Source organism: Cyprinus carpio, chromosome B24, assembly GCF_018340385.1.
Source record: "Cyprinus carpio isolate SPL01 chromosome B24, ASM1834038v1, whole genome shotgun sequence".
Lineage (NCBI taxonomy): Eukaryota > Metazoa > Chordata > Actinopteri > Cypriniformes > Cyprinidae > Cyprinus > Cyprinus carpio.
Window position 1 is genome coordinate 5,513,551 of NC_056620.1, and position 27,975 is coordinate 5,541,525.

The 27,975-nt window shown below is 39.6% G+C and overlaps 1 pseudogene; it reads right to left on the bottom strand.

Annotated features, from left to right (window-relative positions):
- Nucleotides 1–6,560: 6,560 nt before the first annotated feature.
- LOC109049682 overlaps nt 6,561–27,975 on the bottom strand; it is a 55,467-nt pseudogene continuing 34,052 nt past the window's right edge.

Genomic DNA, 27,975 nt, shown 5'->3' on the forward strand with positions numbered 1-27,975 from the left:
TTCTGTTCTGACAAGTCGAGAAGCATCTTAGCCCATTCAGTGTCAGATCAGAGATGTGGCATAAGGGACACAACATCTCTGTCGCCTCCATCAGGGGATGAGGGTTACTATACATAACCAAGACGTTCCTTTTCAGTTGGTCACATTTTGACGTTGTGTTGAAGTCTGAAACTAGGGAGCCCTATACTAAACACAACAACTGCTGAACTGTGATACAAGTCCATGGGGGCACAGATGTTTACAGGCCTAGCGTGTAACAACCTGCTGCACCTCTCCTCCTTGTAATCCTCCAGTACTCAAGACTTCATTCTCCCACACCTGGGAGAGCCAACATATAAGAGAGAGGTCATCTCAGCTGGTGTTTTTTCTCATTCTGAGAAAGTAAAAATAAGTAACGGTTGAAATTACTGGTTGTTAATTTTGGGAAAGTGTCCATTTAGGTAAAGGTCACTATGGAGACCACATCCTATGGGCTTACTGAAAGGAAGTACTACATAGGAAAGGTTTCTGTGGTGGGCCCCACATAAGGGGAGAACTATCAAACACAGAAGCAAGAGACTGACTGTCTGTCTAGGGAAAACACTGAATCCTAAAAAAGGAGAGGGGCAGTGGACTAATACACATACTGTATGGGGCTGCCAGAGGGAACCACAGTATATGGAGCACTAATCCATTACAAGCGATTACTTAAGGGATAATTCCCTATTATGGATTCTTGTAGAGAATTCCTCTTCTAAACTCAGCCATGCAAGGAGTGCTTGAGTGATGGAAAGGTAGTCCAGGGTTCATAAGAAAGAACTGAACTGGACTCAATGAGGGCAAATTAACACCTCAGGGAGGAGAAAGGCACTAAAAAGGCACATATCCAGGCAGGGGTCTCAGAACAATGTGAAAGACCGCTCCGAATTCTGGGCATGATTCGTCAATGGAAAGGGCTTGGAGATCTCATACAAGGTAGAAGTGAGTGCAGTCAGGAAGTCTTCATAGAGAGGGCACTAAGTCCAACTGACTGAAGCGCCTCAAACAGATTTCTCTGAAGGACCACTTAGAGATCCCAAGTGGGGATAAGGCATAGCCTTGGAGGATTCAACCTCTGGGAGCCTCTTAGGAATCTGATAACCAGATCATGCTTCCCCACAAATCTGCCATCTAAAGTGTCATGGTTTGCTGCAATAGTGGCCACATACATCTTTAGTGAAGATGCAGACAAGCCCTCTCGGGGGAAGGAGAGCACAGACCCAATGCCACAACTCTGAGGATCCTTCCCATGGGAAGAACACCAATTCATGAAAATGTGCCATTTCAGGTTGTATAGCCACCTCATAGAGGGGGCCCTAGCCCCTAGCCTGTCTTCCATGGCTTTGCACAGAGTCTATGTCATCAGGTTCACAGGGGAAAACATATTCTTGTGCAGGCTCCTGGGCCAGCTGTGCACCCGTGCGTCCGTGCCAAGTGAGGCCTCGGTCATGGAATACCACAGTGGGCAATGGGGGGATTCTCGTGAAATCGATGTGCTCCTGACCTAATCAACTCCCAATCAGCTGGACTGTCTGGGGGAGAAGCCTCCACCCATCTCAGAGCATGACCTGCCATTAGAGGGAGTCCACTACATGATTGAGGTTGCACAGAGTACCTTGTCTGCCAGGTCTGTCAAAGGAGCCACTAACGAATGCGAGAAGTATACCGACATGCATCATGCTGGCTCGAAGACTGACCTGTTGCAACAGAGTATGAGGTAGCCCAGAGGGCATAGTCGGTCACTGAGTGCAGTTCCTGCAGAATCTCTGGGTTGGGATCACCCTCGTGCAGTTCTTTTAATGTCTTGGCCTGACAGACCAGCAGGATGGCCATGGCACTCTTTCTACCTGGGGGACCTGCATATACCCCCTCGCTGGACTCCCATCGAGGGTGGTAAGGACGGAGGAGCTGGCATAACATGTTTTACCTGAGAAAGACACCTTACATTATTTTGTCAGCTCATGCCAGGGTGTGGCCAGCTATGCAAATTTTGCTCGCCAATTTCATTGGCCTTTTCTCAATGATGTTGGTGTTGTTTGAGATTTATAGTTTTACGGGTTGTGTCGGGATTTGTTATAACGTAGATGTTGATGATTGAACATGATCTCATTTTATATTCTTTGAAAGAAAGTTGTGTTTGGAATCGCATAAATTTTAGCTTCATTTTTCCATTTAGCTTGTAATACTTTTGCTTAAAAAAAAAAAAAAGGTCTAAGTGAAACTTTTTTATTACAGGGTTTGGCACTCTAATTTATAGTCCCTAATAACTGTAACAAAATATTGGCAGCTGTGTCCAGTCCAGTCTTCTCTGCAGTGTCTACTTTAATCCCACAAGTCTACATTAAAGAGCAGGAGACAGACTGGCACCTGCAATTATCCCTGTTCATCCAGCCATGGGCCTATTTCCCTACACTACACTCCTCTTTACACAAACACACACACACACACACACACACACACACACACACACACACACACACACACACACACACACACACACACACACACACACACACACACACACACACACACCTGCCAGTAAAGGCTAAATATTATGACTAGCAGACCTTTACAAACAAGCACACAAAACTTTTTTGCATTCCCATGCAAGCCTAATATACAAGGACAGCTTCACAATGTCATGCTGCATTTAATTATTCATGCCAACACCTTGCAAATATCACAAAAATTCCCTGCACTGCTACATTGTACTTACCATGCTAAAACTGCAGTGCCTTTAAACATCCAGTCAGGATGTATTGTAAGAAAATAACTGATTAAAGAATTGCTGAATATATATTCTGCTATATTTGTATAAGACTAACAAGGGCACCCAGACTCCCTATTGTTTAAAAATATAAATGTGAAGTTATTTTAACAGATATTATTGTTGTCATAAGCAGTCTTGGATACCTACAAAAGCCCCTTTCCTCTAGGCATACAACTGCTGAGTTAGCAACCAGAAATTCATATCTCTATGCGCGGATTCATTTCTGTTCCTGTCCCTGTTGAGCTTGAGCTGGTTCATTCATTATATCTCATTCATTCAGCAGTAAAGGCAGATGTTCATTTGTGTTATGTTATAAATAGTTATCACATTTAATAAAAATATGTTTAAGTTTGTGGTGGGTGTTAAAAAGAAAGAAAGAAAGAAAGAACACTTGTAACTGACACACACACACACACACAGACACACACGTGTGTGTGTGTGTGTGTTAAAAACATTAAATCAGATATACAGTACAATATTGTTTATAGCTTTTCCCACAGTAATAAACAATTACCTGCGGGTAAATAAATGATGCAAGTATTCATGTTTTTGCATAGTTATACTTTAATCGCTTGTTTAAAACATAATTTGTTAGTAATTTTACTTCCTTTTACTGGCACAAGTAGGTCTAGGAATCCCAAGTCACTGTATATCCTTCAAGTTATAAATGTTGGAACAAGACTCACAAACATTTACTTGGAATAATAAATCATTAAATTTGGGCATTGCCTTTATGACTGTTGATTTGATTTGTTTTTGTGAACAACAAAAGGTCAATGTCACAGTAAACAGCACATATTATATTTTAAAGAAAGTATGCATTTTGACTGAACAACCCACTTTACCATTTACTACAAGGTTGGTAAATGATGATAATAGTTATGCTTTTAGATATGCCATTATGATCAATGTGCTCTCAACTTCATATTCAATAAGTCAAGTTTGGTGAAATGTTAGACTACCCAGAATCCTGGAAGTAAAATTATGGAATAATGGTATTACCTAATAGTAGGCACTATTACCATGCGACTTATGAGTTTCTTTCTTCTGTTGAGCACAAAAGAAGATATTTCGCAGAATGTTGGTAACCAAACAGTTAAATGCATATTTTTTTTATTATATAAATGTAATATTTTCTTAATTCTATTTATTTTAATTTATTTATTTTTATTTAACTTATTGATACACAATACCCTGTTGGGTCAACTTAATGGCTGCTCTTTGTTCTGCACTATTTTCCACCATTTTAAGACAAACGGATTTATTGTGTTTTCATATTCAAGAGATTATAAGCTAGATACAACTTTTTGGTGGGGTTTGCATCGAATGTTCTTCGACTTTTATGCATAATTAATTTGTTTATGAATAAAGATTGATCTGTTGAAAACAGTTATTTTGAGTTAGATGCCAAATGCTCTCCTCCTATTCAAATTTTACATTGAAGGGGTGAATACTACATATTTGCCCACCGGCAACTATAGTTGCCACACATTCTAATATGATTTTCAAGAAAATAAACTAAAACCTGGGGAAATTAATGAAGAACATGTTCACATAGGACACTATTAACATGACTATATGCATGAAACCATTCGGAAAAATTGGGCACAAATGGGTTAAATATTGTTTTGAAATGCATATGCAGAAACTGAAAAATACTTCTGTTGCCCAGGCAGCTGAAAAAAAAAAATGCACTCAAACTATTTTATTATGTGTTAGAAGTTGCGATAAGGAAATAAAGGTCACACTTCTACATTACAGTACTTCCTTTTACCAGCACCATCAGGTCCAGGAAGTTCCTCAGATTCAAGTGTCTACCCTTCATGCTCCATGAAGAAAAGATGCTATCATGCAAAAGTTTCTTAAACTGGGATTCAAGCTGTTCAAAACAACAACAACAACAACAAACATCAGGCAACACAAACATTTACTAGTAACTAGGGTTAGAACATCTGCCTATCTGACAAGAGAGCATATTTAAAAGACAATAATATTTAGACAAGTTTAAGGATGTCAGCCTGAATGGAAATAAAAATAAATAAATAAACAAACAAAAATAAATAAAAATGTGGTTATTCACACAGTATCACAGCTTAATTTTTGTAACTCGCTGTATGATGGCATCTTCACCGCATCTGTTTTTAAAAAGAGAAAGAATAGAGTATACGATTCCATTTCCCCGGTACTAGAAAATCTGTACTGGCTCCCTGTTCATCTAAGATCTTAACATTTGTATACAATTCTTGAAATAATCAGGCACCTTTGTACCTTATAAACCTCCTGATATCTTATAATCCCCAGAGCCTTGTGTTCAGAAAATTATACATTTCTGGTAGTGCCTATAGGACAGACCATCAAAAAGGTGATTGAGCTTTTGCAGTAATGGGGCTGAGACTGTGGAATGAGCTGCCTTTACATATTAGATCTGCTAAATCTCTGTCAGTGTGTAATAATCTGCTGTAAGATCATTTTATGCTGGCAGCCCATAGTATGGTGTATGTGATTGTTTGATCTGTCAATATGTGTGATTGTCTTTTTTTTAGCTTTTTATGTGGCACTGTGATTAACCCGCATGGTCTTTTAGTAGTGCTATATAAATTATTCCAAACCCATATATATATATATATATATATATATATATATATATATATATATATATATATATATATATATATAAATATATATATATATATATACCTAATGGAAAATCTTTATTTTATTCAAATTATTTTATTCTAATTCTCACTATTAACAAACTTTTCCTAATTTGCTACCTATTAATAGTTATTCTTAAATGCAGTCTTGTACAACAGATGTTTCTGTTTGTTTCAAATTCATTTCAGATCTAGTTTGTTTGGTTCAAGGTTTAATGTTCTTTATTAAATATTGTTTTGAAATGCATATGCAAAAATTGAAAAATACTTCTGTTGCCCAGGCAGCTGAAAAAAAAAAGAAGAAAAAAAATGCACTCAAACTATTTTATTATGTGTTAGAAATTGCCTGAATGTCGATAAGGAAATAAAGGTTGCACTTCTACATTACAGTACTTCCTTTTACCAGCACCATCAGGTCCAGGAAGTTCATCAAATTCAAGAGTCTACCCTTCATGCTCCATGAAGAAAAGATTCTATCATGCAAAAATTTCTTAAACTGGGATTCAAGCTGTTCAAAAAAGTAAACAAACAAACAAACAAACAAACAAACAAACAAACAAACAAACAAACAAACAAACAAACAACAACAAAAAAACCCATCAGGCAACACATAAACATTTACTAGTAACTAGGGTTTACACAATGTTATATAATAACCACCCAGCAAGGTGTTTCTCCACTTAAGTGGAAGGTTCGGATGACCAAAAAAAAACAACAACACCAAATAATAGTAATAACAACATCCATTTGTACTGCCTACCTAGGCCATTCTGCTCCTATACAGAAATAAATTCTTTGTATTGAGGCCCTTATGATTGCACAATGCCCTCTTCTGTTCAGAAAGCGCACAACATTTAACATTTATATTTCATTAAAAATCAAACAAGCATTAACACTACCAATCAAAAGTTTGGACGTGCTTGTCTAAATGTTTTTCTCTTTATCTAAATGATCATATGATGGCACAAATCTTTTGATCCAAAGGCTAAATGCTGGAATGAGTTTAATTTTGCCTAGTTGTAAATGTCTGAAATTGAAACACATATTGTTGGGGGAAATAATAAGTGACTGCTAGACCTAGAGTCTACATTACATAGATTACCAATGACAATGAGAAGAAGTTGACAAAGATAATTTATTTCCAGTGTTTTTTTTTTTTTTTCTTTTCTTTTCTTTTTTTTTCTCTGCAGTTGGGAGTCACACATATGAGCATTCAGAGGTAAGATGAAATCCGCACACATAAGTATGAAGTCATGCATACTCTCCCGAGGAATCACATGCTGGCTACTACACTGGTCAGCTCGGAAAAAATATGTGACTTTTTGACAAAGGTAACATAAAAAAAATACCCATTTAAGATATTGCCTCAATAAAAGACCAGGGTAAAGACGAATCCAGTGGCAAAGCACGAGATGACTTAAGACTATTGACTGATGAAGCAGTGGTAGCTCTGGGTCTGCTTTTGCATCGTTTTGTATAAAAAATTATTTTTTCTTTCTTTCTTTCTTTTTTTTTTATTCTGATAAAATTCAATCATTCATTCACAATACATATTCCATATTAACAAACAACAAAATTAAGAAATGGCACCTTTCCTGTCACCAGAACCAGTTGAGGCACTTTTTTGTAAGGAAACTGAATTCCTTGTAATTTTATGACTTATTTGCTGTTAGGTTGTACTTTGCATTTAAATGGTTCAACATGACAATACCAGTAAGCATAGTACTGCTACAGATGTTCAGGCTCTGGTGCTTTCACTTTAGCACTTACTTTCACAATCCTGTAGAAATATAAAAAATGATTTCATTCTTCTTCCACATGTATATCTGGCTGTTATGATGCACTGTAAAAGGGATTTCCACAGCGCACAGCTCAGAAAACAGCCCATATCAAGGCTAACCTTCAAAATAATAATAATAAAAACAAAACCAAAAAAGAAAATACTTCAAGTACAGACATTATTTACATTTTTTCACTAATGAAAACTGCAACAAGCAATTTACGTGTTAGTCAATATAACAGCAAGCATATTACATTCTTCATGAGTAACATCAGGAGTTTTCTTTTTTTTTTTTTGTCCTAACCTTGGACGAGATGTCTTTTCATTTCCTTTGATATTAGTATCCTTCAGTAACCAGTTATGCAAATGCATGTCTGTCAAAGTCAGAAAAATTGTGTGCTGTCGAGGCAGTCGGTAAACATTGGTATTGTACAGCCTCTGAATATCAGGCCACTTCACCGTCATGCATATATTACTAGCTTTCAAGAAAACAGCTCCAGTACTGATCCAAAAACAATGAGTCAGATAACTCAAAATTGTTAAAATTACTCCAGTTACTTTTTTATAAGCCTATACATATAGATATATACAATTTATATTTATAATATATATTCATATTTATAGATACTTTGTTTAAAAAAAAGGACATGGGGATGGAAAATAAAAGTGGAGTAACCTTAGCTCTAATGACAGTCATTCGATTTAAGGCCTGTTCACACCAACATGCATGTTTGGCACAAAAATTCATCCTGATTTTCACATACAGTTTGTCTTTTCAGATCTAAACATACAAACTGCAGACAGGTTGAATGAAAACGCAAAATTACTCTCTGACAGGTGCTTATAGAAAAGCAGAAATACCCCGCTAACCCTATAGACCCCGATACACAAAGCGCTGTGCAAATGTTCAAACAGCCATTCAGATTTTTGTATTTGCTGTGGTGCTTATTTAACAAAACCCAGTACAAAGACAATAGAGCTGGTTGCAGATTCTTATTCTATTCACTGGCACTTGGCAAACTAATTGTGTTTGAGAGTGCCACCATGTCATTTTATGTAACAGCGGCGGCTCTAGGCATGTCACAACAAGTGCAAATCTTACTGGTTGGCCAGTTTTCTTCACAATGTGATGGAAAAGAGATTTGTCCCATAGATGGCATTGAGAAATCTCATGTCGGTCTAAACCAGGGCAGGGCAACTTCGGGCCTGGAGGACCACTGTCCTGCAGAGTTTAGCTCCAACCCTCTTCAAACACACCTGAACAAGCTAATCAGTGTCTTCAAGATCACTAAAAAAGCTACAGTCAGGTGTGTCTGATTAGGGTTGGGGCTACAGGACAGTGGCCCTCAGTTGGTCTAAACAGATGCATTACCAGTTTGTGTTTGTGAAATACGAAAATGCATAGAATTTTCACACCTAACATTCACCTCGGTTTGAACAGGCCTTCACACACACATTATGACACTCTTACACATATGCAAATTATTCTTTTGTTTTAAAGATATTGGTAGAATCGTGAGCGCACCACTTGGGCTCCTGACAATTTTTGTGGATGAGAATCAGCTCCAGAATTCAAACTGTTTCTGGATTTGCTCTTTGACGCGCCTCCGTTTACTTGTTCAGAGCTGGCCTGGGGACATGAAGAAGCAGAGGGAGTCAGTCGCTCAGCACTCACTGCTTGGGCCTCTTCCATTTCTGTCTCTATCCCTTCTTGACTTTTCAACTCTAGACTGGTCTGGGAGCCCTCAGTTCGATGACGCTCACGAGCAATCCAGTCCCGGACAGACACGTCCTGAGAGTCACACTTGGGTTTGAGGTGCTCCACAGAAGACATTTCGGCACCTTGGTCCACCCCGCCCTGTTCCCTCCAATCATGAATGACATCTAGTTCAGCAAAATCCCGCTGGCCACCCATAGTATGCCGCCGACGGATGCCCTTTTTCTTTCCACGTGTCTCTGTAGAGCGGGTCTTTTGCGTGCCAACACCGAACATGTCATCGGCAGAGGCACGTAGACGGGACCTGAGTCTCTCTGTGATTTTAAGATGCCACGCTGGCTCAACGCGGTCCGATTCAGTGCGCAATGAGGCACTAAGGCTGCCAGTGGAACGGCCTCTCTTCATCACCTCCAGAACTCGAGAGAGTCTATTTGATTCATTCTTGCTGACCCCTTGATTGCCGCCACCAGCCCCTGCCTCCACAGATGAATCGCTATCCGTCTTTTGTCGAAGGGATCGCCTCCTGGTCAGAGAGTCGCATTCTATGAGCTTATGGGAGGGCAGCAAGCGGCAAGCTAGTTTGGGCGTGCTGTTGCCACCATCTTCTGTGGATGGTATGTCTATTCCAGTGATGCCAGGGTTAAACATTGGGAAGTCGATCTCACTGTCGGTTTCCATCGGCCGTCCCTCACTGATGAGCTCACTGCGCTCGTCATCTGCCTCGTCTCCTCCCCGGCTTTCTGCCACAGACTGCACCTCTGGACTTAATGTGATGGACTCCACTCCTGTCAGAAAGGTGGTAGAGGAAGTGGTTGAGTAGTCCGACGTAATAGAGCTCACCTCGGCAGTTAGCAAAGCCCCCCCAGGAGCAGGTAATTGCTCAGGGGCCGGTGATGTTGTCCCCCATTTGCGAGGTCTGGTTCTGGGTACAGAGGCTCCAGAACTCATGGTGCCCAAGTCTGAGGTGGTCTCATCAAACTGTGAGAAAGGATCTGAGAGGGTGGATCTGGTGGTGCGACGGTTGAAACCAGGTGAACATGAGGGCTTGGGTGATGGAGAGAGAGCTGAAGAGGGTTTGTCTTTCATAAAGAAAGAGTTTCTGTTCTCCTTCTTGTTCTTCGGGGTTGACTGTGCACTTACACCATTCTTCTTCTCTCCAACAAGTCTTCCGCAGGGGCTGGACCTGTCTGCCACCTCCTCCTGGCTTTGCTTTTGAGTTAGGTTTTCATTCTTGGTGAACAAGGTATCAAGATCGTCATCAGAGCTGCTGGGTTGCAGCTTCTCCTTGTGCTTCTTTCGTTTGCGGTTGGCCGCAGCAAAAATGGAGGAGACTCGTGGCTGAAGGAACTCGCGGCTGCAGTGGTCCTTCCCTGATCCCCAGGAGCCCTGGACAAAAAGAGAAAGCAAGAGTGACAGACTCAGTCACAGGGAAAACAAAAACAACTTTGTAAATCAAGGAGCCATAAAGCATAAAGGCCTAGCAAGGAAACATGGAATAAAAAGCCCAACCGCTGCCCTTAAAGATGGCTAACCCAGAGTACTCCACCTGCTTCTCTGATAGCAGCACAAATCAGAGGTTGAAGGACTGAACATAGAAAGAAACATTAGAGACAGTCACAGAGCTCCAAATGAGGCCTCTGTTTCAGAACAGCCACATAGCACAAGCAGCATCCGCAACACGAACAGCACTGCCACATGGAAAAAACTGCATGGGTTGCATTTGAAATCAAAGCTGGAGCCAGATGACAGAAAAAGGGATGGGAATCTTAATCCATTTAATGGGACGTCTAGTACTTTGGGAGTTAGATGAAGAGTCTAATTACAAGAGATCAACTGTTATCCCAACTTTTATCTTCATGTCCACCAACCTAACACAGTAATGGTTCTTGGTTGACAAAGTGATGTCTTAATTCAGTGAATGTCAGTCAGACATTAATTCATAAACTGAATGTACTGTTTTAGAATTGAGCTTGAGAGGCTGATACACTAAAATATTAGAACCAAGTTATATGTTAAACATACAAGAACTGTTAAAAGAGCCGTACAGCATGAAGATATTTCAGTTGCAGTAGTTTCTAAAAAATGGTTCTCGATTCCCACCCCTAGGCAGAAATGCTTAGTGCACCTTCTAGCAAACATCTCATTTCCCTGTTACACTGAATGCAGGGCATGTTCAACGCATGACATGATGGCCTCTGATCCATCTGTCCAGTCTCTTCAAGATGGCAACTGGCTCCCAGATGCTGCTTTGGGAGTGGTGGAGCATGTCAGTCTGGTGCAAGAACTACACTCACCCACTATACCTGCCCTATCAGAGAAGTGGCCTCGTTCCAAAAGTCAAACTCACCTTAGATTTAGCAGAGTCACTGGTTGGTGAATCTGTGGAGTAAATAAAAATGATACATGGTTAGTGACTTGCACTTCTACTGATCTCAAACAAACTCATATACAGAGGGAAGGTGATAAGCAGAGAAACATATGCATTGAGAAAGGGTGTGCATGACGACGAGAGCATGGCAAACAACAAGAGAGAGGAACATCGAGGAATATACTTCAAAGCAGGCACGCATGCAAACGAATGAGTGAGCGCTGTTTTACTGTAACGTTCAGATACATATTCACTGGTAGGGAGCAATCGTTCACGTGTAAGACCATCCAGCAAACACAGACAATATGGTAACATGAATCTGGTACAAAATACATTTTTGTGGTTGCAAAAGAGATCAGCTGGACTTGAACTTTTTATGAAGGAACAACTCCAACTAACAGGATGCATGGACCACAGAGTACACACAAAATGATGCAGGTCTTGCAGGCAGTGTCATTGACTGATGTGGCGTCATTGAGTGACATTTGTGTTATAATGACCTATATGGAAAATCTACAACCATCTGATTCTGACATGCTAAGATCCTCAGAAGCAGATATACAGAACCTCTGATTATAAGAAGAAACCAGGCAGAAATTTAATTATCTTTAGTAGAATTTAATATAATTTTAAGTAATCAGCAAAATATTGTACACAATAAAGAATATTAAGGCTATATAAATAGGCAAAAGTTAACCTGTATAAAACAGCAGCCCCACTAATAATACAATCATGTAGACAACTTAACAACTCTATAAATATATATATATATATATATATATATATATATATATATATATATATATATATATATATATATATATATATATATATAGTAAAGTAAAGTAGATTTAAATATAAGGGCTTCAACTAAAATACAAGCTTCACATACATTTAAAACACGTCTGAAGACTGCAATAAAGTGCATTACTGTACATTTTTAAAAAAAGTTTAATATATTTCTGCATGTCTCAGATGTTATTCATGTTTTGAGCCTGGATGTTCCGTTAAGTGAATTTTCTAACGGTAATTGGAAATTTTGCATGTCAACTATTAATTCTACAAATCTTTGCACTCTGAGCTCAAGTACAATGTGTGTGATTCAATGGATGTTTAATGACAGTGCTGAGGCTGTTCTGATGTGTGCTGTCATGACCACAATGAAGACAAGACACTCAAGGCATGAACCAGGGTCAGACGTGACAGGGGTCAGAGAGGGGCTAGCTACGCAGAAAAGATGACACTATGGGAAGACACAATGCCAGCAAGGAAAAGTTAAAGAACTGATTAACTGCTGTCTTTGCTCTCATTTCATTTTCCATGCCAAAGACTACAAATTTTAGAGGCTTATTTCTTCCGTGTTGAGTCCGAGCCCCCCCTGCACACCCCTTGGTGGTGACAAATGGTATGGACCGAGTGATATTCGAGCCGAGTAGAATTACCATGCTGTCTCTCCGTTTGTTCTGCGTTCAGAGAGAGAGAGAGAGAGGGGCGAGATACAGCGGAGAGCCTTTGAGACAGCAGCACTGCTCTACGCCAGGTAAACTCACAAACCACACCCCACAGAACCCAACACTTCTGCTGCGCTTTCCCTTTGCACTTTTTTGTTCTCTTTTCTCAGTCGCCCACGTCATAAAATGCGAGGGTGTCTGCAGACTAGGCAGCTACACTGCGGGCAACAGTCCTCCCTCTTCCTACAGTTCCAGCTGCCCATCACGGACACTACTGAGTCCATCAGTGACATCAAGGTGTGATAGACTCCGCCCACTTGTCCTGTGTCAAGATCAGTATGTGTGAATGCTGGGAAAGCCTTTAGGACACGCGACAGAGGGGCACTAGGGACAGAGGGATCAGAGATTGGCAAGCCTGTTCTGCGTTTTGGCTTTAGCTATTTGTTTGTTCTCTCTCGGAGAAAGAACATGACGTGTTAGTGCAGCAGTTGGCAGAATTACAGAGACGACCCAGTGGAGTTTGAACATGTAGAGAAAGAGACACACGAAATGGGTGAATCTCCTGGAAACGGTTGTATTTCACCCCAACATCAAAAGGAAAAAAAATCTGAAATTGTAATCTACGTAGGGAAAATGAAGCCTGTTCCAGACACCGTTAAGTTCTTTTGCATTATAATATTATTTTCATAACAATTAAGGATCTTCATCATTCTCATTACGGTAATGTGGTGGAATTCGGGCGAATGTTTCACTTTTTTTTTTTATAATATAATTATTGTGCCCCATTCTTCTCATTGTTGATTCTCAAAAAACATCTGATAATACTTTATTTTAAGAAACAATTCTTACTAACTTTAAGCAGCAAAATTAGGAGTTTATTGAGGGAAAACTCTTAATTAATAGTGAATATATATTCCATATTGTGTTACCAAATATTTTTATTAATATTCTTTTTTGCATTGTAGTAATGTGGGGAGGAAATAATTGAAAGAAAAAAAAATCTTAATGTTAAAAATAGCCTTAATTTTTCTTTTGCAAAAATAAATTTAATTAATTCTTTTTTTTTTCTTTTTTTGGGGGGTAAAATATGACCCAGCCATGTCTTTGACAGGTTTTGTGAGATTCACACAAACATGACAAATGAGCAAAACCGAAGTGGGATAAAGACAGTTGCAGAAATTTACATAATTGAAATTAAATCAGCTAAAGCATGGAAAGTAAAAATCCAAACCAAATAATTCAATGTCTCACAAAGCAAGCTTCTGTTGGCAAAAATGTCTAACATCTTGCCTCACAAACTCACACAGGCTTTGTAATTAAGCCATAGCAAAAAAAAATCAGTGTTGGGAGCAGCTGCTTCTGTTCTCAGAAAAGCAAAAGCATTTTTTTATCAATATTGAAATAAAATGTTTAAACATATTATTATACTGTAGTTTTTGTTTAGCTCACATCACAAGGCGTGCTCTTAGACATAATTATACTTAACAGAAGAGTGTAAAAGGTGAACCCGTGTCAGAGAGGGTCCAACCAAGGGCACATGTTACCTGACACTTCCCCTGGAGAGGTGCCTGTCCGGCCGATGTTGGTCAGCAGGTGGTCAATGTTAGGCACAGGCTGGGACTCCACAGCACTCTCCTCATGGACCGTAGTCTGAGCAGACACAGAGAAAAACAATTCAATGAAGCTGCAGTGATTCAAAGTAATGACAAGAAACTAGATTTTAATGGTTCTTGCTCATGCAAAATTATGCCTCCATGATGCTACAGGTGTTTTCAGTGATTTTCAGTGTAGGAGTTCTGGGTGGCTGCTAGCTGATTACTTACTCAAAACAGTTATGGATAAGATATACACTCAAGTAGTTTAAGGGTTAATTAGGGTTGGGGTGTGTTCAAAACCCTGATGCCAACCTTAGCAAACACACACACACACACACACACACACACACACACACACACAACAAAAAAGCAGCTGTACTAATCCATACACACCGTAGGTTCCTTGTCACCCTCCTCAGTGAAGAACCAGTCGTACTGCAAGAGAGCACCAGACTGCATTCAGAATTATTTCACCAATGCTCAAATACCTGACACAACTGGGACAGTGTTTTCATTTTACATGAGAAATTAAAGAACTCACATGCTGAATGAGCGTTTCTACAATCTTGTACTGGTCTGGCATGTGTGTCACCATGTGAGTCATATTGTCTTCAGATGTTCTCACCAGTGTTGGGCCAAACACAATAGCCAGATTCCGTGGCTCCATCTGACACAATGACAGATGAGAAAGATGAGACATTTCTCACAAAGTGAGTGTACACTCAGGACATATTCTTTTGAATGTCAGGGATTAAGACCAATGCAACAAATATGGCTGTTTTTTAAAAATCATCAGTGCACATTATTACACAATAACTTGCTCTGCCTATAAACACTACTTTCCTTTTGGTTATCATCACCAAGCCCTCTCCTCCATCTACATCAAGTCCCACCACTTCTGATATCATATTTCACTCAGGAAATAACAACTAAAATTAGCTGCATACTTCATTTCATGTTTTCCTTAAATAAGAGCTTTAAAATAAATATCTGGATCACTGAAAATCTGGGGAAAAGCTTGAAAACATGTCTCGAGAGCCCTGTTTTATGTGTTCTGTTCCATTCTGTTGCACGTCATCTTGTTGGTTTTGAATGAAAGTGCACATTCTCCGTGTACATCCCTGTGGACTACCAGAAATGTTTTACCTTGTTCTTTTCCGAGTTTTCAGCCACAGTTTTGAGATGTCCCGAGAGGAACTTCAGTGTTTCGTAATGGTGATCAGGCAACTCGTGAAGCTGAAAATTTTGAAGTTTATTTAGGGTTGCCATAACAATCAGTGAAATTATTAGCACTATAAACAAATGGTAAACAGCTTCATACCAGTCTTTTGAGCACTTTGAGTCTCTCTACAGGATCCTCTATTCTGTTGGCATCAATAAAGTCTGCATATCTCTCTACAGAGGGCATATCATGAAGGAAAATTACTTCAGCTGTCATATGTTGAAATTGCATGTCTTTATCACTCACAGCCACTAGATGGCAAACTTCATAATTAATGTTGAGCAAGTGCAAAATATAAATTAAATATACATACAAATATACATAAATAAAAAAGAGCCCAAAGCAAAGGGAATTACAACAATGACTTTTTAACCGTTAGTGAAGAGAGGTTCAGGAAGTTTTCTGAAGAAGGATTTGAGTAAACTGCTGATCACATTCAAGTCCTTCCATTTCTGTGGGGAATAGATAATGTATTAAAAAAAAGACGAAGAAGAAAAGGACCTCAAGGAAGAAGCAAAGAAAATGTTACACCCGACACTTGATGTGTAACACCAGTGTGACACCTGAACTTTAAACTCACATCATCCTCAATATCGATGTCGCCCATGCCCTTGTTATTGAGCTCTTCCTGCATGATGGAAATGGCGGCATTATTTCCTGGCACTCTGTAAATGCCAGTGTATTCCAGTCCTCGTTCTTCCACAAGCTTGCAGCACACTTCAACTATCAGAGGAACAAACTAAAACACACAAAGAACAGTCACTAGATTGGCAAGCCAATCTAAACCTCTAAGGCTGCACACCATATGAATGCGTGTCTTACATAGACAAATATGACTCCAAAATTAGCAGTATGAAAAACGTAGCAGGTTCCAATACAATTACATTCATCCCACAAACTAAACAATTACTCTTTAAACATTATTTAACACCCACAGCTAAAAATATCACTGGTGTAGAGCACACTCCCTTGTGAAAAAGTGTACTTGATTGGACTGCATGTACACCTGTAGCACATGTAAACCATAAAAAAAAGAAAAAAAAAGTGGGATGATGTAAAATTCAAAGTTTTACTTAAATGTGCATTTAAAATTATTTTTTAAATAATCTGTTAATAATAACACTTATTGTGATGTGTTGACTAACATTATAAATCACAAGTAAAGTAGCTGATTATAATTTCAACTGTAGTGTGTTATTCAATATTGCATTTAAAATTAATATATTTTATAGTATATTCAGTAGTACACTCAGTAACCATAACCATAATCAGTAACCATATATCTCAAGACAAACACAATTATAAAATTACATGGTGACACTTATTTTAAGGTGTCCTTGTTACATGTTACATGTACTTACTATTAAAATAACAATGAATTATGCATAATTACATGCAAGTAATCCTAAAACAAACCCTAATCCTAACCCCTAATCCTAACCATATAGTAAGTACACGTAGTTAATTAATATTACTCAGTACTTAAATGTATAATAACACTGTAACAAGGACACCTTAAAATAAAGTGTAACCAATTACATATAAAGATGTATTGAAGTCGTACACTCTAAAGTTAAGATCAGTTTATTTATATTAAAGTTAATCTATAAGGTATATTCATTTAACTGTAATAAACATGCTATTACAGTGTCATTATATTCAGTTAACACTTAAGTATATTCTTCTAAATGATATTATTTCAGAAATAAGTACTTTTTTTATACACACACTACAGAGTACTTCTTTTTCACAAGGGACAGCTTTAGATTGTCACTGAAATCAACTAAGCCAAGTGCAACAGTGAGAGAAAGGACATTCTTTGTGGTCTTACTCTGTTGGTCTGAGCTGGAGGGCAGTCATCTAGTCTTACTCCAAATGTGATTCCATGAGACGATTTCTTCTCAAATGGCTTTCTCATCAGTCCAGGGATGCCCTTCCTCCATGTGCCCTTATCTTTTGGTGGACTGGTTTCATCTATTCACAGACGACCATAATAAGAAATTGCCATAGAGACACTATTGAGCTATATACCTACTAAGGCAGCACCATACCCAAACAGAAACTCATAAATGACTGATTTGCAATCAACAGCAAATGACTTCGGACTCACTTAGTTGATTACAGTAGAGTTTGATGTTAGCATGTTGCTAAGCAAAATACTCTAAGCACACAAAAATACTTTACATACACAAGCACACAATACATTTTTATTGATACTTAAAAGTACTGAATACAACACAAAGAGTAAGTGCGCTTGATTCTTTTACCTTTGTGCATGGCTTTCCTGTCGTGGTCCTTGTTTGGTGAGTGAGGGCTTGTGGCTTTATTTTCCCCTTTACCACCCAGTAACGTCTGCCTGATGCTCAGGGACTGACGGGACGCTCTGGGTGAGGGTTCTGTCTTACTGCTGGTTGGACTGCAACAAACAAAAACCAGGTCAAGATGTAGAAGAGAAAGAAGACTACAAGAATTGATGGGAACCCTTCCCTGTTTCCTTCTTACCTCATTAGAGTGTTGTACTCCTTTATTTTCCGGTTGATGAGGTCTGTGCTAGTTACAGTTGCATTCTACAAAAAGAAGAAGGAAAGAGAGAAAAGGAAGACAAAAGTTGATGTCAAAGGAGTGGATGAAAATATAAGAGTGGAATCCCCCCAAACACGCCAGAGGGCTTGTGGATAACCCAGTGCTGTGTAAGAAGACAGAAGAAGACGTGCTACAAAGATGCAATGGTTTTCCTGAAGTGTTACTATTTATTTTCTAAAAAAGCCCTAGGTTATGTTCAGCTATTGTAAGAAAGTTCTTTAAATAGGGTCTTTTTCCATGATTCATGAGGAAGTCCAAAACATCCACCATATCTATATCAGGCACTAGACCTGGATAGACTTACCCATAATTCAAAGATGAAGTGTGGTTTCTGCACCACTCACGTCACTAAACGAAAGTTTCTCGTCTGCCATTGGTCTAATGGCTGAGCCAAAGTTAAGTCAAATATATTTTCACAATTCACACTGTTTCAAAGCAGCTTTAAAAAAGTCACACTGAATGTTTATAAAGTCTGAAAAGTCTGATACTAGGACACATGTCTTAGCATTCAAAGGTAATTAAGGATTTAGATAATGCTCAGTTTTGTTCTAAGTGAGAGTGTACAATACTCAAAAAGCATCGATGAGGATACACTCAGCTGTCTTAAGCGAAAAATAGCTGGTTGTCAAAGAGTCTGATGTGAGTTTAACATTTTCCATTATTTTATAACATTATGTAGTTTTAATTTTGTTTTCTAGCTTTTTGCCAACTTTGAAATTTCTACAAACTGGCAGCATCACTTGAATAAAGTTTAAGCAGAAATATTATAATAATATAGATTCTCCAAACTTCAAATTCATCAATGCAACTTTGTTCATCAACCCCCCACCAAAAACATTTAGTTTTGTACATACAAGAAAAAAAAACCTTAATTCTTCTTGAAATGAAATTATATAGTAAGATTCACTGTTTAGGCTTGCCACCTTGAAACTTTAGCACACAAGTACAGATGTTTTCTGGAGAGCGATATCTGAGAGTTGTGCCAGCCAAAGTATGACATCTCACGTCTGGTGCACAAGAATAGAGGCTTGTATAGAGCAGATATGCAGGCGATTTGATGGAGAGAATAGGGGTTAATGGGAAGTGATCTGGATGCAAAAGTGTATAACCTGCATTAGCACCACAGCTCAACGTGTAGGAGCATGAGTGTTAACCACTAGTGCTCCAACAAAAGTCTCAACAAATATGGATTCAGCAAAAAAACAAAACACTCACACACAAAAAAAAAAAAAAAAAAAACTTCCAAGCATCCAAGTCTCTTAACATAATTGGGATAGTGAAGTATGAATTCTTATGTCACCACCTTATTGTCAGGTAAAGCTTCTTTATTTGTACGTAAGAATTGAAATTGTACTTGGGTAAAAAAAAGTGTGTCACCTCTTCATCCAGGTTGCTGTTCTCTTGAATGACCCGGATCCAGGACAGCATTTCCTCACGATCTTCCGCCTGGAACAGGTATTCACAGTCTGACGTTGTCAGCCGAAGTACGTTCTTCCGCTTTGTGTCACTGTAGGAGATGTCAATCAGACAGGCTTTGATGCAGACCGGAAGAGGCTCTTCTTCAATCTGGAAGTTAGCATTGGTTTGTCCGTCCCTCTTGTCCTTGTACAGATAGAGGCAGTGACCACGAAGCACAGCATAGATCTGCTTCCACGACCGCATGCTACTGCTCACACGCTGTAGAAAAGACAACAGAATCACGAGTTAAAATCCCAAATACAGAATACACAAGTTGATAAAATTAATAACTTATTGCAGCTTCTATGATTTTACACCCTTAACCATGGTAAAATCACTATAATCTATGGACGTATTGTTTAAATGTAACCCCATATTGTACATGCGTTTACTTGATCTGAATGGTGTAAATATCCTAAGATCTTACAGGACAAGATTTCTGGTATTACCTTTGCCAACATTAAATGTTTCTGAAAGCCTGCCAGCCATTCTCAATCATTCAGAGGTGCAAAGACTCGTTGCAACATGTTTACAATATGTCAAGGTCTCCTACAGCATCACATACCAGCATGCTCTGAAAATACTTTCATTCAGTATTGGGACCCGGAACAAAAGAAATCTTGTGAATTATGGTGTTTAGTGGTGTTGTACCTTTCCCTTATCTGAGTTGAGCTGCCGGAAATGAAGTGGACCCTCTTTTGTGGCATCAGTGAAGACATCTGAAGTAGAGTCTCTCCTAGAGCCTGAGTCCTCAGAGGATCTGTCAAAAGCCTGAAACAAACCAAACATGGATTAACCAGGATTCATCCTTTTAGACAACTGCCATTGCAAACCCTATGAGATACTTTATCAGTTATATCAGTTTGGTATCTGGAAGACCACTGAGTTCAGTATTCAGTAATCAAATTGATTTGATCATAAACATTTGATCATAAGCAATGCTAAAGGTTTAGAAAAGAATACAAGTGCTTGGTTACAAAGTCTCTTTCCATCTCATTATAATCATTTTAGGTGCTATTCATTGACCAAATAAGAGAGAGAAAAAAAGAAGTTACTTTGCATACAGGTCAGGGTGCATGATTAACATTCATTTTAATAAGAAATTGACACAAAATTATCATGAATTTCCAAATTTAATGTTAGCTGGAGATCAGATGCCAACAAGACAGACCTTTATCTAAGGTGTGAACTAATAATAATTTGTCATATGTTATCTTTATTACAGCATTCTCACTCACCTTTCTAAGTCCCTTGAATCCATGGGTGTGTTTTAATCGACCGCCTGTGCAGACACAGTAAACAGAGAGATCATACAGTGCGAGAGACAGCAATAGAAGAGGACTGACTCTTCAAACTTGTGGTAGCTTAAGACTTCATGTCCTGATCGTAAACTTACCCTCTCTCTTCTCTGTAGTTATCCAAGCCCTCATCGAAGGATCTGGAACGCTCCGTTTTTTTTGCTGAATATTATTATTAAATAGTAGGTCGTAAGGAATCTAGGTTGGAGATATGGGAGAACTCATGGTTAAAAACAAAAGCATATTTTTGATGCTGATGATATTGTATGTGTTTGTGTTAGCAGAGATGTTCCTCACCCTGGTCGTGGGACAGCTGTCGTCGTATTACGGGAGAAGGGGAAGTTGGACTGGGTGGGTTTGTGGTGATTATAGGTGTGCTGGAAATAACGGCAGATGCAGGAATGTGTGTGGTGTCATGGTCGTTACTGGAGCTTGACGGCTCATCTGATGACAACAGATATGAGACACTCATAAGATTATTTATCTTAGTGGTATATAGCATGGATTAATGTAGGTCCAATAGAGACAGCAGAATCAGACAGTCTGGAGGAAACATGCTTAATCATACAGCTAAGAAGAATGAGTAATCATTAAACTGATAAGCCTCCCGCACCTTTTCATACACAAGACAACACACAAACATTAGGGCAGACAGATTGCATCACTGGGTAAAATATTCAGCTTTTAACCACAAGGATTTCCTTCTCTATAGTTTTAGTGGAAAGTCCTAGTGATTGCTCTCCCTGCAGTCTCTGTATAATACACTAATACACTTTATGATGCAAAAATACCAACTGAGAAAATTCCCATTTCGGAAAACCACAAGGCTGTGAATGCTGTGCGATTTGGTATAGTGTTTATAATTATATAACTTGACTTTAAACTTCATGCATGTTAATCCTTTCTTGAGTTCATCAGTTTCAAAGCCCAGATATGTAAAACTTAGCACTGTCGATTGGCTATGTATAACAAAAAACAAACATTTACATTTAGTCTTGGTTAGCCTAACGCCTAACACAAAAAGAGAAACACACACACACACACACACACATATATATAATAAACAAACAAAAAGAAGTAGATAGAATAGAAAAAAATAGTAGAAAGAGAAAGCTAGTGTTAGAGGACTTTTTTAAGAAAACAAGCAGTTAGAAAACAAATAGAGAGTGCAAGTGTTAGTGTCAAGTCAACAAATAGATAAAATAGAATTAGAATAGAGTGCTAAAGTTAGAGGATCAAATAAAGATGGAAGAGATGTGTTTTTAGCAGTTTCTTAAAGCTGCTCGAATTGAGTTGGGCAGCTCATTCCACCAGAAGGGAACAATTAATGTAAAAGTCTGTGAAAGTAATTTTGTGCTTCTTTGGGGATGGTGCAATAATGCACCGTTCACTTAAGGGCACATAAGTCTGAAGTAGTGAATTTAGATAAAGGGGTGAAGAGCCAGTGGTGGTTTTGTAGGCAAACATCAATGCCTTGAATTTTATGCCAGCAGCTAAAACAAAAACATATCAAGCATAAAACATGGTATATTAAATACAGTCTACCAAACCAAACACAACACAGTCTACCAAGATAAAAATTAACCATACCATAACAAACTTAACAGCCTATCAAATAAAACTTCCTAGGGCTATAAAACCAAACCCAAACCAAAAGTATATCAAATTAACTTCAAAACACAACACGTTAAACCAAATCACATTACACATTCCAAAAAAGGAGCAATCTTTGAGCTAGTTTCCATTGGCATGTTCCATTACTTTTTTCATATCACTTACCATCCTCTTGTTTGTTTTAGGTTTCTGAACTATGGATGAACTGGTGTCAGGGAATGGCAGTGAAAGTGGCTTCCTCAGTCCCACTGCCTAGGTTGAAATGTGTCAGTATGTCACATTATCTGTGCCCTAAAGACTATGATGTCATGTCCTATCACTGTACTGGTGTACATTACAGTTTGGAGATGCTCCCAGGGACTTCATGAACCCATGTGCTCCATGAACACTCTTGAGCCGCAACCATTTTTGATGGCCAATGACACATTGAAATGTCCATGTGTAGGACATACCTGGGGAAATCTCTATGTATGTCTGTATTGTGTAGAGTTTGGCCAATATTATAAGGATGACTGATGACTTGAAAGATACAAAACTGCTTTTTTAAAGCTCCTCTTTCACACAAAGAGATTAATAGAACGCAGATTACTCACCAGTCCTCTCTGCTCAACAGTGTTTACATTGGGTTGGGCTGTTCATCCTGCTGTTATTACTATGATCATCATAAAACCCACTGCTGTACACCATTTGCTCTAAAGCTCTCTATGCAAAGCCTGGGCCATTAAGGATGGAGAAACAGTGTGCCCTTTTATATGAGTTATCTGAGCAATAAAAAGCAAATTCATCAAGTACTGTCCTAGTGTGAAGCTGACAATGACTTCCTTGTTTTAAAAGCTGGGGGATAAAGTTCAGATGTTTAGTTTACTATGAATAATATAAAACAATAAACAATATAAAACATGATTATTGAGAAAAAGTCAGTTTCCTTGTGTCCCCTCAGCTACTTAATATAATAAACAGAGATCCAGCCAGAACAACATTCTGACAACTGCTTTGGCAAACACATAAGCTACATTAGATAATAATGAAGCAAGCAAGAATCCGAAAGAGATGCAGTTTGCATATGCAAATCCACTTTGAATATGTAAAAGTCTACATTTATGTACATACTAAAAGTTCATTTTTGAATTTGGAATGCTTGTATCCAAAGATACTACATGGTTTTCATTGTGTACATTTATTCAGTTTAAGCATTTTTTGCAAGTGCCACTTGAGCTACAGGACATATATTTTACATTTTTGAGCAACCTGTTAACCTTATCAAAACTAATCTGCCTTTGAGGTAGTGGTAGCTATAGCAACATAATCAGAAAAAAACAGAAAAAGCTCTCACCAATGAAGGGAATGGAGTCCAGTGAGTCATCGAGGTTGCTTGAGAAGGAGGTTTTACACTGGTCTCCTAGCTTCCTCATGTGCATTTGTCGGTGGGTCTCGTTGGGCACCCAGCATGTGTTGGATTCTGCAGGTGGTTCAGCCCCTTTCGCCGTCTCGTTCACTGCCAGAATGTAGGAAGGATGGCGGATAGGTTGAGATCCAGACTTCTCCCTCCGAACCACAACTACAGTGGCATCTGGGCCCTCGATACCTTCCACCGTCTTCTCATTGGCTTGGGGTTGTGGTTCTGTGCACCTAGGTTGCTGAGGAACTGTTCCGTTACTGGTGAATCTGGGCTTGTATCCACCCTGCTTTGTTCTATGGGGTTTAGAGGCAGCAGAACAAGAAGAAGAGCGACCTCCACGGGCTACTTCTCTGACAGGATCCTGAAGGCTGTCAGCCCGCCCCCTGAGCTGCAACTGCTTTGCATTGTGGGGCATGTGGTTGGCAGTGAGAGGTGTTCTTTGGTCTTTGACAGGGCCTGTGCTGGAGCTACCACTGATGTGGCCTTGTACTGAGGCCAGGGCAGAAGCTATATAAGAAGCAGCAGCAGTGGAAGGGTCTGAGACATAATTTTTTGCAGGTAACAGTGTGGGTCTGTTTATGGAAGGTGCAGAGGTATTACCCAGGCTTTCAGATCTGGAAGTGAGCAAAGAATCTGTACCTCTACTAAAGTGAGGAGTGATGGGTAACCCGGGTTAACTACCCCCTCGTCTGTCTGTGTTAAATACACCCTGTGTTTTGTGAGGCGCCATGCGTAAGGAAGAAGACTGCCTGCTTGCTCTTGCCTCATCCCCTCTGTGCACGAGCAGCCACTCATCTGTCTCAGTTCTGCAGCATGCTTGCCTGTCCAACGTGGATGTTGCATTCTCATTCTGTCTGCTTAGGTAGCCGCAAGAATATGCTCTGGGTTTCAGGATACCTATAGCGGCTGATGGGAGGGCATCCTGGGAAGCACTACGAGGCCAATTCCCTGTTAGAGAAGCCCGATCAGCACCACCTAGCCTCTCCTGAGAGGCGCTACGCAGTGGCAGCACACTGGACACCTGATAACTCCGATCATGTGAGGCGCTCCTCCGTCTCAGTTGTGATCCAGAAAAGCCCCGTGAGGGTGTAGCTGTTGTTGACGCACTCTTCTGCTTACTGTATTTACCTGTACTGGATGAGGATGCAGCTCGCAAACTGTCCAGGCGCTCCTGAATAGTCCGGGAGCCGTACATGTAAATCCGTTTGTTATCAATGTATTCCTTGTAGGTGGTGTAGTTTCTCCAGTCAATGTTCTGGTGGGGAGAGCACGGGGAGGGGGTGGCTGGTGGAGGGGAGGGTGTGTAAGGGGTGGGAGAGGTGGCTGATGGGAAGGTTTCTGCTGTTGTGGTTAGGGTATGTCTGTGGGAAGATATAGGCTTTGTGTCTATGCAAGTCTGTGGAGTGACAGGGTCACTGGACCTGTTAAAGCTTGGGTCTGTTGAATCCGCATACTGGTTGCCGTCCTTCCTGTGGCTGGGACCAGCCCAGGCCACATGTGTATTTCGGTCTGTGGATTCGGGTGATGCTACCATTGTCCTAACATTTTCGTTAAATACACGCACAACAGTTTGGGTGTTGGGGATCTGCGGAGTTTGGGATGCGGTAAGGGGAGATATAGGGATATCAATGCGGCAACCTATGTCCGGCTTATAGCATCGATTTACTCCTTGTCTGGTTCCACATGAAGTCTCAGCAGAGCGTGAAGGCTCTGACACCTGTGCCATGGCCAAGGCATTGGGCTCTATCCGTGGGTAACATATTGGGGGTGGCTCAGGGATGTTCTGGGCATTTCCACTATATGCATCATTTCCTTTAAGGTATGCATCTTGAGAATAAGCCTGAGAATGAGGGAGGTTCTATTAATTGAATGAATGACACTAATTGCACTAAACAAACACTGGAGTGCCAAATATATTAATTGCCAACATGGTTAATGCTGTTTTCCAATATCAGAAATGTTACTTCTTTACTACTTCAGTAATAAAATACAGGGTGACAGGTTGACCCCCATTTCAGGTTCAAATGGATCCCAGGAAAAAAATGACAGGGGAAAAGGTCAAGAAGCCAGACTCAAATGCCTTTAACCTCATGGAGAGATTAGGTATCAGAGGCTTACCTACCTTTAGCTGAGAAGTGAGAGCAGTGCGCAGACAAGAGGAAAAAGCTAGAGGAGGGTAGACTTTCACAGTCGATAATGGCAGCTCTGTTATCATCTTACGGAGTCAACAGCCAAGTAATATCCTTAGGTTCTGACTACTACATGAAATCACGCCCATTTACAATGACCTATCTTAATCCAGGTTAATATATGAAGCTATTTATGTCCCAATGTGCACAGCACAGAGCTCAGACGTTAATGCGAGTGAAAGCGTGATAGCTGGACTTTTGAATCTACACCTAAGGTGTCGAGTTACACTAGTAGACATGTCCCTCCCTCTCTATCTCTGTCTGTCTGCTCCACCTCTTCTATGAAAATAAAGATGACTCAGAAGGTGACAAATACATATAAAGGCGTAACCTCACAGCAAAGGTATAAATTAGGGGCAAAATGTGTTTTGTGATTGGATAAGCAAATACTGTACACAATCCTGTAGTTATTAATATAGGTAAAGACATGGGATATGGAATACACATGCACTTTCATGCAAAGGCAAATAAACCACAACAGGGCAAAATTACATAACAGAAGAGAGGGAGCAGGTGACAGGTTTAGCTCCTGCTTACCAGAGCTGTGATATCCCTGGAGAACTGCACCCGGAAGGTTAGATTGACAGCGGGTAAAAAAGAGGAAGAAAGAACGAGAAAAAAGAGCAATGGTGAGGGAAGATGAAAAGAGCTCTACAGGTACACCAGAATCAATCAGCCCCTACTCCAGACAGTGCTGCTGTCATTCTAGTGCAGGATAAAGCATGCTATAAATACACACTGCAGCAGAAAAAGAGAGAGAGAGAGAGACTGCTGGAGATCTGCCAGTCCAACACCAGAGATGAACTAGGCAGAGGAGGACACACTTAAAATCAGAGGGGGTGACTGCTGCTCTTCTCCAGAGTGATCCTGGAGCTTTCAAACATATAAAACTTTTACACACACACACACATGCCTATCTTGCCTAGTGTGGCCTATGTGGCTTCTTTCCATCTACACAGTGACTGTCTGCACAATTTCTGTCTTTTCAGATGGCAGCTTTATTTGTTCTTTTCTTCTGTTGTTTGTCATAATCACTGTCTCCTAAATATGGTCCAAAAAACAGGGGTTTACAAATACACAACAGTTGCAATGGCTGTTCTAAAAGAATAAGCAGCATAATTATGTTCCTTTGCAAGATACCATGTTTTTCTATCAATTCTATGCCAGCACTGCATGTTTGCTTCACAGACAAGGCAATTCCGGAATGCACAACAAAAATTTTTTAAAACAATTTAAAAAAGTTTATGAAGGCCAATAAACTTTTAACTTGCTCCTAATCTCAGTTCTGATTACAGATAATATAAATAAATAATACCTAAAGGTAATGCAAGTAATATATCAAAGAAACAGTAACAAAACAAAAATTGTTTCATCTTATAAAAGTTTTTAAATGTTTGTGTGATGTAATATGACTGCTAGAATCCAAGATTGATTTCATCACAGAGGTGTCATATAGAGCTTATTTTCATAGAGAACCACCAGAACCACTTCCTGTTAGCTGAAATAACAAGCATGAGTGCCATTCCTAAGTCTTAAATTCAGCACTGGATGGACTCATTACTGTCAAGTCAGAAAGTGCCCGAGGGCTTCACAGTGGAGTATGACTTTATGTGGCCGGCATGTAACAGCCTGAGATTTGGAGTTCTGTTTGGAATGTGCTCAGATATGGGGGTGGCATTATGACCCTAGTTCTGAGGAAAACCTCATTATAGCCGAATTCAAAATAAGCACACACACACACACAGGCGCCATCACGCTTCTCTGCTCCACTGGATCACTGAACTCTGGCTGGGAGAGCATCTTCACACACAAACTGGTGCCGTTTGTTTCCACTGGTCTGCTCTCCTTCCCACAATTTC